Source organism: Struthio camelus, chromosome 2 (assembly GCF_040807025.1).
Source record: "Struthio camelus isolate bStrCam1 chromosome 2, bStrCam1.hap1, whole genome shotgun sequence".
NCBI classification, from domain to species: domain Eukaryota; kingdom Metazoa; phylum Chordata; class Aves; order Struthioniformes; family Struthionidae; genus Struthio; species Struthio camelus.
The window spans coordinates 21,673,247-21,686,790 of NC_090943.1; the positions used below are offsets into that span (position 1 = coordinate 21,673,247).

The 13,544-nt window shown below is 37.9% G+C and overlaps 1 protein-coding gene across 2 annotated transcripts in view; it reads left to right on the forward strand.

Moving 5' to 3' along the window:
• Nucleotides 1-13,544, forward strand: part of DNAJC1 (DnaJ heat shock protein family (Hsp40) member C1) — a 110,639-nt gene that overhangs the window by 66,972 nt on the left and 30,123 nt on the right. The gene's annotated exons all lie outside the window — the stretch shown is intronic.

Here is a 13,544-nt window from a genome sequence, read left to right on the forward strand (position 1 = left end):
GCAGTTAGTGTAGTCAACTTGCGATAAATTTTATTTTAACATTCTGACTTGAAAATGTATAATTTTCATCTTTGAAACAAGATAAAGAGGTGAAATGTGGTAAATTGATCTCCTCGCGTGAAAGTCTGTCTACCAGAAAGACTGAGGTGAGAAGAACTGGGTATTCAGAGTGGAATTAGAGCAACACACTGACTGTTGAGTGTCAAAATAGCGTAACAAGTTCCCTCTTCCTTTCTTCTGTGCTGCAGATTTTCGTACTCCTTGATTGTTTCTCAGCCTATGAAAAATACTCCCTCTCCTTTTTTAGCCAGACCACAGCTAAAACGTTTACTAAAATAATTTGAATTTTGCATAACCATAACCAAGGATTGAAACTCTAAATTGGCCACAGGCTTTACTGAATCTTTAAACACTGAAGCATATTTTCCTGCACTTTCTCTAAGTAGGAACTCCAATCCTGCATTCTGTGGATCACTTGCTGGGGAGTTGAGAGCATACGTTTACAGTCTTTGCTTTGCTTACCCTAACTCAAGAAGTGGCTGCAAAATGGATTCCAGTCAGTCACATCTCTGTGCCCCAGCTCCTCTTAGCAGGCTGTGTGGGTAAACGATTAAAGAAGAAAAGATGTATGTTTGTTTACAGTATTCTGGGTTTGTTGCATGTTTGACTGTCTGGATCCCGAAATTCACCTTCTTCTGGGATGGAAATTGAGTCTTTCTTTGGATTTCCATGATACTGAAGGAATTTGAGTGAGGCTTAAAGGGCCTATTTCATCTGTAATTTTGCACCTCCTAGACAGAGTATATAGAAGTTGTGTCTTTAGAGATGCTTTGAAGAGAACAAAGGTTATATGTACATCCTTACAGAAATAGCCATGGAAATGAAAGCCTCCCAAAGAACTGTTATTAAAAGGTAAGTAACTTGTTTTTCTACACTTATACCTGGAAGCTCAGGATGAAATTGATTCATGAGCTTATTTTTTGAATTATATTCTGTTGCAAATGGGGTTAAGATCTTAAGAACAAGCAAGCAATTTGCAAGTAAACTGCCTGGGTAATGAGTTTGACCTGAGCAAAACGTGGTGACGTGTGTTTCCTCCCTTTGATGGCTAATGTTACTGCAATGCAACATTAGGATTTAATACAGTAGTAGAGAGCAACTGTGCAAAGAGACAGGAAGAATGTGTTTTATTGACTCTTGTAGGAGCCGTTTGTATGTCAACAAGAGAATGTGTGTGTTGTATGACTAATAATAAGCTCACTGAGAAAATGGTTGTACTGCAGGTTAGTTGTTCCTAACTGTTAATCAACGCACTTGCGTCTTCGGAAAGCTGTATTTTCTTCTACTACACATCATAGATAAGAGCCTGGACAGCATGTCTCTCCTACCTCCCTCTTATGCTTCTTCCATAGATATATAGTAAAGTGGTGTGTGACATTCACCTCTCAGTTCTGCTTGTCTTAGGAAGAATTTTTCTTTCGTAAATCATTTTAGCTACAGACGTTTTCTATAACCTATAGAAACCTATAACCTATAGCCTATAACCTGTTGACTGGTTTGTTATGAAGGTACTGAATCATGCAGATTACCCGGTTTGATAGAATTTAGATTATGTTCCGTTATTAAATTGAAGTCAGTTCCCCTGTATCTTTTTCTAGCACATGATAATATTTGAATATTTAGGTCCCTTTCTTTTTTGAAAGCTAGAGACCTTAGATTTGGTTTAACTGCTTATGGGGTACAGTCCTGTCAGCTGTTGATTATTGCCTCTTCCACTTTGGAAGAGTACATTTGCCCTCTTTGGAGGAGTGAATTTGGAAGATCAGATTTACTAATTTAGAGGTATCAAAGCTGTAGGAAAGAAAAATTCAGATTTTATTGTTCCATCTGCAACAGGAATCTGGATATTTCTCTGACAGTTACTTATCTAGGAAATAATACTATCATAGAATAAAGGGCTCATTTAAAGGGATTTGCCAACCTGGGGAAGATGATGCCTTTCAGAAGTATTTGACTCAGCATTAAGCTTATATAAAGAGCTCTCTACACATTATCCATAGAGTCTGCAGTGGCACTGCAGAAAAATTTAAAAAAAATTGCCTTTTCTTCAAAAAACATGTCTTACCAATTATTGAGGATAACTGGAATTCTGTATTTCGTAAACTAAAACGGATACTTGGGTTTGATGGATTTAAGAGATGCTTTCAGAGGAAGGTGTCATGGGCTTCAAAAAAAAAAAAAAAAATCAGTTTTGCCTGTGAGAGGTAGCCTCTAGAGGTGTTCTGCTGATCTTTGCAATATATCTGATAAGCCATGAGGTGTAGGAGTAAAGTGCAACTTTGCAAAAGTCAAGCTGTTAGATATTGCAACTGAAAAGAAAAAGATAAATCCTAACGTAAATAAAATAGATCAGGAGGAATTTGGGCTACTAGGCAGAGGGGCTGGAATTAAGGGTTAATCATGATCTGGATATAACTCTGGAATAAAATGAGTAATTTGCTTCAGCTTTTATTGATGATGATGATCTTGGATGTAAAGGCTGTCATTAATGAGCAAGCGTTGCTTGGAAATGAGAATGACCACCTCTAATGGGAAGGTAAAGTCTAAATGTCAAGTTAAGAAGAGTTTGCTAGACTAATCCTCATCCTAAAATTCATGTAAAAGACTATCCTACCTGACGAGCAAATATAGTCCTTTTTATGAAGGAAAGAAATGTATGCAATTGCAGGTTTCTCAGGTAACCTAAAAATCATTGAAAAACATAATAGTAGCTTTGTAAAAGTATATGAAAATAAATTAAAATACAGCTGGGAGTTTACTAGTTTGTGTTTTGGGATGGTCTACTAAATTAGCAGTTGTTTAGAAAATTTCTTTTTTCTTTTTTTTTTTTCCTGTCCGGTGTCTAATTATGATGTGGAAGCTATTAATGTACTGATTACTGTTTCCATGATGCTTAAATATTGAAATGAGTAAGGAGCAGGTAATAGAGAGGAAAATAGCTTCCTTCTTAGGCAAGGTAAAATGGTCCACTGAACGATGTAGAAAGAGAAGTGTGATCTGATTTATAAGGTTACATAGCTGGTTGAGAATATGTGCTCAAAGTGCAGTGAAGTTGTTCTCAAGGTAAGACAAGGAACGTATTAAGTTAAGGTCCATGAGGGGCTTATCTTGTTGTGTTGTTACTCTCTACTTAGAACTGGTTGTGAAAAGAAAGTGTAGCAAATCTCATTTGGGACTAGGTTAACATTAAGCATAAAAAAGCCTGGGAGGTAATTTTTCTGCTTTTCTCTGCAACAGTGATCCACCTTTGGGGTTTTTTTTTTTTTGTATTGTTTTAGTCATTACACTTTTAGGAAAGAAAGAAAAATTAAGAGAATAGTTCAACAAAAACAAGAGGTTCAGATACAAAAAAGATATTTATAGAGAAAGGTTGAATAGATCGACTTCTAGCCCAAAAGAGGGAAGCTGTCGGGAAGAACTGGATGGCTTGTTTTTTCAGTCCATTCAAGGCTGTTCTAGGTAAAATGATAATCACTTATCATTACTCAGTACCTTTCATGCAAATGGAGAGAAAGAAATATTGAACTGTATTTGCAACAAGGGAGTTTCAAGTCAGATTTGGGAACACGTGAAGGGCAGACACATAACTAGAAACATGTTATCTAGACCACTTATGAAATCTTTCTTTGATCATTTATCATGTTCTTAAATTCCATCTGTTGAACAGTGTGAATAGACCTGCTTGTATTTGAGAGCATGGAAATGAAGTAATGAGACCCTTGAGTTTTTTCCTATGTAAGAAATTCTGTACTTACCTAGTACTAAATTGCATATTCGTGTAGCACTATTTAGTTTGTTCATGTAAACTGCATATGGCTATGAAGTTGAGAAGAATTACCGAAAGCTCGTTCTCATGTCAATAACAAAACTCTTCAAAGCGAGCACAGAAGAATTTATTTCTAAAACTTTTTTTTTTGGTCATTGAATGTTTGGACTCCCAGACGAGATCCTCTTTGAAGTTATTAGAGGAGACAAGTAGATTATTTTACTTGGATTGAGCCTCTGATTTTTTTATCCGTCAGCAGAAATTCACTATTAGAAGTGTTCTGTATATGCTTGTTAGAAATTGATGGAAATTTAGAAAAAAAGTTTTTGTGGGCTTTCTTCTAGGTTGCGTCGTTCTGTTGCTCTCATATATTTGTAAGCTGTTTACTGCATTACGTTGTGGCCATTTACTTTCTTGGTGGATAACCTAATATCTAGAGCTGGAAGAATAAAGGGAAACTTATTAACAGACATGTTGTGTTGCATCTGATTTTGTCCTGCCCTTTCTGCCAAAAATATTCATGCAAAAAATAAATGTATTTACTGTTTCTGGAATTGTTTTATTGATGAGTCATTTCCAAGTAATTTCTCTCCTAGTGGGATTTCTCTTACATTCTTTGTTCTGATCTAATTTTACATGATTTGTAATACACATTGTTTTCATGAGAGTTCATTGTTTATGTGAATAATGATGATGATCTTGCACATTTGTGGCCCTTGAGAAATCAATGGGAGGTTTATCATAGTGTTCAGTGGGACCAGGATTATAATTCCTTTTGCTTTACAGATCCCTCATCTTCTCCCACTGGAATCTCCTCTTCCTTCCATATCATTATTTGACTTGATTCATCTCTGAAGATAGAGTTCCAAGTTTTGCCTCAATGAGGGGTGAATACTTTTGACCTTTTGCTATTTGCTTGCGCTGTAAAGGGGAGATAAAGGTGGAGAAGGACAGTGCCTGATCCCTTCCAGCTGGACCAGATGTATGGATAGAAAATCATGTTTCTCATTATTTTTGTTTTTCATGTTATCCTGCGGCACTTCTTGGCATTTGGGTGTTTTTGATATTGCAGGAGCACCTGGCTTGGTTTTACTAAAGCAGGGATAGTAAAAACTATTTTTGTGCACAGAGCTGAGAGGCTTAGATAACATGCATCTCCTGCATTTGCTACACTTTAGGTTTTGCCCTTAATTAAAGATAACTTGAAACAAAAATACACATAAACATTGTTTCTACACAATATATTAGGAGATGCTGGAAACGTAGCTATCATTTTTTTTCAAAATCTGAACGTTAGGTTGTGGTCGTCTTGTACTGGTGTCTTCCTGGTTAAAATGCTGTGTAGGATTTTGTTTTTCTCAGTCTGAGCCGTCAAAGCACTGTGTTAGTTAGCTATTGATAAATGAGTGAGCTTTTTAATCATGAAGATTATATTTGAAAGGTAGCTGTGGCACAATTTTGTAAAATAACCTTAACTTTACAAGGAAGGTCTCTCTGCCATAGAGCATTTTAAGACAAAATGCTATACAAATGCTAAATTATTATTTTTGTTAGTTTAGAAAATATGATTTTGACAATTAAATCTTAGTCATCTTATAATCTTGCACGTTTCATAATTGCCAGCTAGCCTGCCACCTGCTCTCTTCTGCCTTGAATCTTCCCACATCTGTGCTGCTTTGAAATCTGAGTATGCTTTTTCTTTAGTAGCAAATAACATGGTGCTTGTTCTAATCAGACATCATATGACGGATTACCTGAATACAGTTTCCAGGCTTTTAAAAAATGTTAATTCCTTAAGCAAGCCATTTATATCTTAGCAGGATTAAGGTGCTGTGTAAACCAGATGTTTTAATAAATTGATCCTGGAGCGGAAGAGTTATTCTCTTTTAGTGTGCTACCTTAGGTCATCTAGTTTTGAAATGCTTAATTTTTTGTTTCACTAAGCAGTGAAACAAATATAATATCTGAAAAGTGTGCCTGTGTTAAAACTCTTATTCACAGGACAGATGCATGTGAGCAACTAGCAGTCTGAGGTTCCTCACGATGTCCTGCTAGTGTGCCTCGACCCCGACCCAGAGGGGTTGCTGTAGGCTGAGAAAGTAAATCGCTCTGTGTGCCCATTGAATTTAAGGCCTCTGTATTGAGACTGCCAGCAACAGTACGTGTTAGTGTCAGTTATGATGCTATTGACTAGGAGCTAGTCTAAGATCATAATACATTTTAACCTGAGCTCCAAACTCTCATCAAATGGTGATGACTTTGAGTCACTATTGATCTGGGCCATATTGAATTTAGTGACCCTGAGGTGAAAATCTCAGTTTTCTATTACCAAACTCTTAAGCAATCTAGTGTCCCTGAAAAGATACTTAATTAAAAAAAAAAAAAAATTTGCATCAGAGTGGTACTGACAGTGTTAAGTTAGAAGACTCTAGGCTTTCCTGTGGTTTATTTTGCTTTGTATCACTGCAGACTTTGCAGGCTTAACCTGAGTAGAGTATTTTTAACACGTTTTAAAAAAAAAAAAAAATAAATAAAAAGCGCTCTGCGATTCCTATCCTATAAGTAACTACTTTAAGTTTCATATTCACTTTAGAGTTTTTAGTGTTGAATGAAATAACTACTTGTGTCCTACACATGTACATTTTATAATAGGTATTTAAATCTACCTTTGTAATATACTTAGGCTCTTGCCTGAGCTCAGTGGTATTTGTAGAACAATATACACAAGTTTCTTTGTGGTCCCTGTGCTGCTCAGCTCTGTCTTCTGTGTAGCAGAATGGCATTAATAAAATGTTGAAATAACAGTTGGGACATTATGGAGAAGGTGCCATTCTGTTACATATTGTGTTTTTGAAATAGGTAGGACTTGATTTATCAAGACAGTAGACTGACACCTTAGTTAATCGAAAGTGTTTGTGTAACTTTGTTGTGTATGTATATACACGTTTGTGATTCTCTTCCTCTTTGCTAGCCAACAAGTCAGCAAGCCTAACAAGCAGAAGAAAATTTGAAAAACTGAGTTTTTCAAATATTATACTAAACAGCCAACGTGTGTGTTGTTCTTATGGCTAATGTTTTTGTCTGCTTCTGTGGCTGTTGAAACAGAGCAGTCATTTCTAGCAAATTAGTCGTTTTTTATTTCATTGGAAACAATAGAATTGTATACTTTTTTGAAGCATCTTTCCTTAAGTGCGGATAATAGTACTTTCTGGCTTTTGCCTTAAAATATTTAAGCCCCTATGGACTTTAAAACTATTCAAGTCCAAAGTAAGGAGAGAATACATATTCTTGGGGAGGATGCCCCACATCTTTGAATCTGGAATAGGAACTGTATGCTTTTCAGCTTTGAATATCAAATCATTAGTGTCAAAAATCTAATTTCATCTGGAGTATTAAACATGCAATGCTTTTAATTTTCTCACCTTTTCTTAAAAATGAATAAAGCTATAGGATGATGATGATGTTTTCTTTGACATAGTATCTCAAGTGGTGTGTTCACTGTTATGACAGATACATATCAAAAGAACAAATTGTATTTGTAAATACAAAATGAAGAAAAGTTATCCTAGCGATGGATTCAGGGAAGGTATTGTTATGACTGATGGAAATGCTAGTAGTATTAAACCTTATTCCAAGAGTTATATAATTTTGCCTAAAATAGGTGAGGCATCTAAAAAGACTGAATAATTGCGAACTCAGCAACTGTCATGTAAAAAGGTGGTATTTATGTATTTCCTTTTCTACCTTTCTGTCTTTGACCTGTTCATTAGGTTGGATAGGTTATCGAAGTATAGGAAACTTTATTTTCTTTATTTATTCTTATATTTATAGGAAGTAGTAGTGTGTTCATGGGCTGTGTGATGTTCAATAATATCCTGCTCTCAGATGTACCATGCTCAGGCTGGCTAAAACCAGTGTGGGTAGAGTTGTCATAATCTATGCAAGCGGGAAAGTTATGCTATAAGCCTTTAAGACAGTGGTAAGAGGAGACTATTAAAAAAGAATCCAAATGATACAGAGCAATGATTAGATATGACAGCCAGGGAAAAAGTGCTTGTAAACAGTGTATGTTTCACAGCACAGTTCTAACTGTCTAGATTGCAAAGGAAACAAATGGGCAAAATATATATTTCCCTAAGGACATTTCAAAAAGAGAGTAATAGTATGACCTGTGATCATTTTTATGCTAGTTAGAAAAAGACTGGCGAAACATATGTGCTGAATTAAGATCATATAATTGACTTTATTTGAGTATTTCCTGATCTTGATTGAGGTTTTTCAACTTTCTGTCTAATTAAATAGAGTAGCATAAGTTCTTGTCCTGTACAGAGCAGAAGGATAATACGTTTTGATTTCAACACCATGCTATAGATACTCCAGTGTCAAATTCCATCTCTTAGCCGTTTTTCAGCTGAATCACTTTTTCCAGAAGTGATTTATGTGACTTAGCTGTCATAATTCAGTCTGACCACAGTTTCACATGTGTGTTTTCAGTGCTTAGTCCTCAGTTGTTGAAGTATGTCAGCTGAAAAACACCCAAAAGTTTGAATTAGTTGTGCAAAGTATTAATCTATATGGACAAGCATACAGAGCTTTTAGCAGAAAACAGCAACTCTGTTTTAATCCTGGACAGCACAATACCTTCTATTTAGACTATACCTTCTATTTAACTTTTATAACTCGGGTGGAATTTCTTCATTTACCTCAATTCTTGAGCCTCGTTTCATATCTGAGATTGATATGATTGTTGTCTATCACAGAAAGACATGACAGTTGATGTAAGAGAAACCTTGTACCAGTGAGGAGAAGTGGAGGCTTGATCTCCTTCCCAATCAATGATTGAAAATCTAATGCTAGCCCTTGGGAGCGTCTCTTCTGTCTTGAAGCCAACGTGCATTCAACATAAATTTGCTACAAGCTGTGCATTTGTGAATATGAGGGTTCATTGCACTTTGTCCCCCTTTCAGCTAGGGGGAGAGACTGGAAAACCATGCACTGGGACTGCTCTAATTTGGCCTAGCTGGGTCAAGGGAAATCCTGATTTCCCTTGGTGGTACTCCTTCCCCCTCCACCCCTTGCCCCCCCTCCCCCCCCCCCCCCACCTCCTAAAACCGTCAGTCAGTTCTGTCCCTAATACACAAAGGAAGGATGACGAAGCTGAAGAAGGAAGAGACTAGTTGTACATGGAAAAGAAATAAGGAGGAGAAGCTGGAGGAAGATATGAGGGCTAGTTAATCACAGTGACCTTGCCCTGTTTGTTCTTGCCCATCCAATAGAAGGAAGCGATCTTAAGGAGAGGCCAGCTTTGGCACACTGTGTCCTTGTAAATTCACCAATAAATGAGAGGCATGCATTACAAATGTCCCTGAAAATGGGTTTTTCACAGGATCTGCAACTTCACGGTGAGAGAGAATTTGCGGTTTATGACCCTGAAGTGCTGTTCACTGGTTCTTTTTTCAGCTTTGTAATGTAAATTTGAGAAGTTTCTTACTTTTCTTGGTATGAATTCAGCGATCTTTAAATTGGAGAATGAATCTAGCTTCAAATTAATCTAGTTTTAATTTATAAGTGCAAATAAATACTGATGTTACTATAACTTATTTTCCTGACAAACCAGGTAAAATCTGATCAGTTTCAGCAAATTCCCTTCTTTCCCAATGCTAAGTGCTGCAGCTTTGCTTCTCTTCCCCAGACTGCAGCTATGATGATTTCTAGTTAAATTTGTTTACTGATATTGCCCAGAAATTATAATGTAGGGTAAACTCCAGCAACTAAAAGTAAACTGACCAGTGTGGGGTGTTTGGCTTCTTTTCCAGTAAAGATCCTGCCTTGGATTGGCTTAATACTACTGTCATCACTGTCTTGTCACTTAGGTATTTTCAGATAAGCTGAATCTAGTTATTAGCCATTTTCTATATAGTTTTTGAGAGGCTGGATACAGTCTTGAAAAGATCACCTTTCAGTCATGCGTTTAAATTCCATTAAAATCAGTAGGAGTTGTGTCCCTATTTGAAGTTAGGTATGTTTTGAATTGGGGTGTAAATTATTTGGCCTGAATCTTTCTTTATAAAACATTACTGAATAATTTATTGCTTGCCCAAACGTGCAAAAGAGAGGAGCGCTCTTAAAGGTGGCACAGTATGAGAAACAGCACATTGCACTTGAGCTTTATTTTTCGTATTGGTTACGGTACTTCCTGCCGCTTCCAAAAGGCAGAATTTCTTAAAACGCAGTGTTGAGGAGGAGGGATGGTTCTCGTGTTGGTTGCAATCCAATACTGTTCAGAGAAAGGGAAAACCTGTGTTCTGCTGCGACCCTCAAGCTTTCACAAGGTAGACCTGCATTTACTTACTGAAATACCAGTTTTGATGTGTTTTACTGCATCAGATTTTTGACACGCTGCTGGTTAGAGGACATCAGCACTCTGACCACTCAGACTTCTTACAGTGCTCTTCCCTTTTCAATCATGAGTAAAACTGTGTGCTTGGAGTTGTTATTTTTTAGGCTTATGAATACATAGACACTAGTCAGATTTTTTTTCCTATGTATAATAACTCAGTTGCAAAATGGAACTGAAAACTTAGTTTAGGTCATGTTCGCAATGTTTTTTGGGTAGCCCATTTAGGGTCCTAAATGTGCTTTTCCGATTCGTGCATGCACCTTCTGGTGGGACAGTAAATGATTTAATCTTCATAGCAAAAATACTGGTTGGCTTGAACCATGCCACAAGAAGTTTGTTAGGTTTGTAGGCTAGAGAACATTCTAGACCTTTGCTCTGTACCAAAGAGGGCTTAGATACTGAAACTGAATCTCTAATTCTTTATATTCTGCTTAGCAAAATTTTCTCTCGTCTTTAGACATCTTGTCCCCTTGGAGAAGAGCGGAGGATTTTTCCTATGTGAGTTTTAATGTACTAGTAGATCTGACTTGATCTGCCATACTTAATAGTGAAGAAATTATTTGAATATCACTGACGAAAACAATTGCTCTGCAGTTGTGCAATGTTTTGTGCACTTTTGGGATGCCGATCTCCTGTTGCATTCAAGTTAAAGTAAAGAAATCAGAATATCCAGGCTGTCTTAGGGAATAACTCTGGTTACTGACAAAGAAAGATAGCATTGCCAGCAATATAATTTAGCTGCACTTAAAGTAGGAAGAACGTTATTCAGATATCAACTGTAGTGTGGAAACAATTCTGATGGAGAAAGCTGAGATTATAAAATGAAAGGAGGCAAGGGTCAACAAAACAAAAAATAATTGTGAATAAATTACTTAAGATGACTGAAAGTAGCAGAAACAGGTTGCCAGCAATGGACCAAGGAAAAAAAATCTAGAAGTTACTGAGATAAGATAGAGAAGCATGATAAGATGTGCAAGGAAAGCATCAGCAGTTTTTAATGACAGGTCATACCTAATATTCCTGATGATATGATAGTTCCTCAGGTAAGGTAATCAAAATAATAGATTATATACAGAGTGAAAGTGTAGGCTGTTGGTTAGTACTGCAAAGATGAAAAACAACAGATGAAAAAGACTTGAGGATTCTTACAAAATGGCAAGGGCTTCAGTGGTTGAAGAGTTTATGGTAAACCAAGTCACAGACAACGGCAACCAAATCCTTGAGACCGGTGGAAGCCTTGGCCCGTTTGTCTCTTTTGAAGCCTCCTTGTCTGAAACTGGTGCACTGGCCTTGTCCATGCTGGTCAGTGTGTCTGTCTGCCCCCACAGGATCATTCGTGAGCCCCCCAAGCAAGCCCCAAGAGGGAGAGTGAGTGGTGTCAGAGATGAGGCCTTCTCCATTGAAGCCCTTAAGGGCCCTTGTAGGGAGGTGCTTTGGGTGACTGCCAGGGGGGAAGTTGACACAAAGAGAGAGGCGAGAGGTGGCTTGAGGAGCCCAGCCCTGGAGAGAGCGTATCCTTTCTGCTTCACAGAATCGTTTAGGTTGGAAGGGACCTCTGGAGATCATCTAGTCCAACCTCCCTGCTCAAACAGGGTCACCTAGAGCATATTGCCCAGGATGACATCCGGACGGGTTTTGAATATCTCCAGGGAAGGAGACTCCACTACCTCTCTGGGCAGCCTGTTCCAATGCTCTGTCACCCTCACAGTGAAGAAGTTTTTCCTCAGCTTCAGATGGAACTTCCTGTGGTTCCTTCCTCCAGGTGGGAACTCACCAGGACCAGGGCTGGGAATGGCTGTTCAGAGAAGGTCTGCTTCCCAAGGCCTTGGAGGAATAGGAGCAGATTGAAGGGCTGGAGAGTTGGCCTTTCTGTGTCTTGGGGCCCTTGGGGTCGCCTGGCTGCTGCCATGTCTGGTCCTGTCCCCTGTGTGGCCCTGATGCGCAGCCGCCTGTGGTCTGGCACCCCTCTGTGAGGTGCGCGGGGTGCGACGTGTCACAGTGGCCGGGTCCCCTGGGGTGGGGGCGAGGGTGGCCTCAGTGTGGTGCCACTCTGCGCGGGAGGAGGTAGCATGTAACACTGGCTTACATGTTCCAATGGATTTTTACGAGGAAAGCATCAACAGTTTTTAGTGACAGGTTATACACCTAATATTCCTGATGATATGATTTCTCAGGTAAGGTAATCAAGATAATAGATTATATAGCCAAAGAGTGTAGGCTGTTGGTTAGTACTTCAAAGAGTGAAAAGCACAGATCAAAGGAGTATTCTTGTAAAATGGCAAGTGCTTGAATGGTTGAAGAGTTTAGTAAAGTCATCTAACACGAAAATTCGTATGTGCTTGCTAGTTAAAGATTAGGTACAGTAATGACAGCTGTGGTAACCTACCAGTAGATAAGTATTTGGGGTGTGGGAATCAGATTTCTGAATATAACTGCAGACAGCAGCTTTGTGTAGCTGTGCCTTTCATATAATTAGATCTTGAAGACAGAGATTGAGATGGAATACTAATAAACATTCAGAATTCTTACAGGAAAAACTGAATTTCAGGGGCAGTAATAATCTATTGATTGAATATTCGAGGAGATTACTGTAACAAGAGTCCTTAACCCAATGAGAAAGAAGCAAAGGTTTACTTGGACACACAAACTACAAAAGAGGGAGGTCTTTACGTGAGGCAAGTACAGTTGAAAGGGAGAAGGAAGACGGGAAAGCTGGATAAAGGATAGACGTGGACAGCATTGAGGAGCGGTAACTGAACAAGATTAGCAGTGTAGTAAAGTCTTTTTTATTATAATACAATCTTTGAAATTGAGGATGTTCTAATATATTAATTTTTATTTTCATATGATATGTTAATGTTTTCAAAACATTCATAACGTGCCGTGTTATTCTAAAGTGGATTAAATAAAAGCGTACTTCATACTGCCCAAAGCTGTCAAATGTTTGACACCTGAAGGAAAATTCTGCTTAGTATTACAGGAGATAAATAATAACCTTGCGAGGAAAACACTTGTTTCTAATAAAGCCTAATCATCTGCTTTAATGTATCTGCATGCCTTTGGGCTTATTATTTCTAGCACAGTTAACTGTGGCCAAAGATTTTAAATGTATCAAGCAATTATGAAAACAGTTACCACCTGCAGTCTGTTGGGACTTACTACCCTGTGTATTTATCTACTGAGGTTTATGAAAGTTACAAAAGTTCTTTTCCCAAAGAGTTCATTGAGATACATATTCCAGAGGATTTGTGATTTCCTGTTCTCTAACAAATGGAAACACTTTAAAAACTGTGTTAAAAGGTTCAAAGGGAGTGGTGT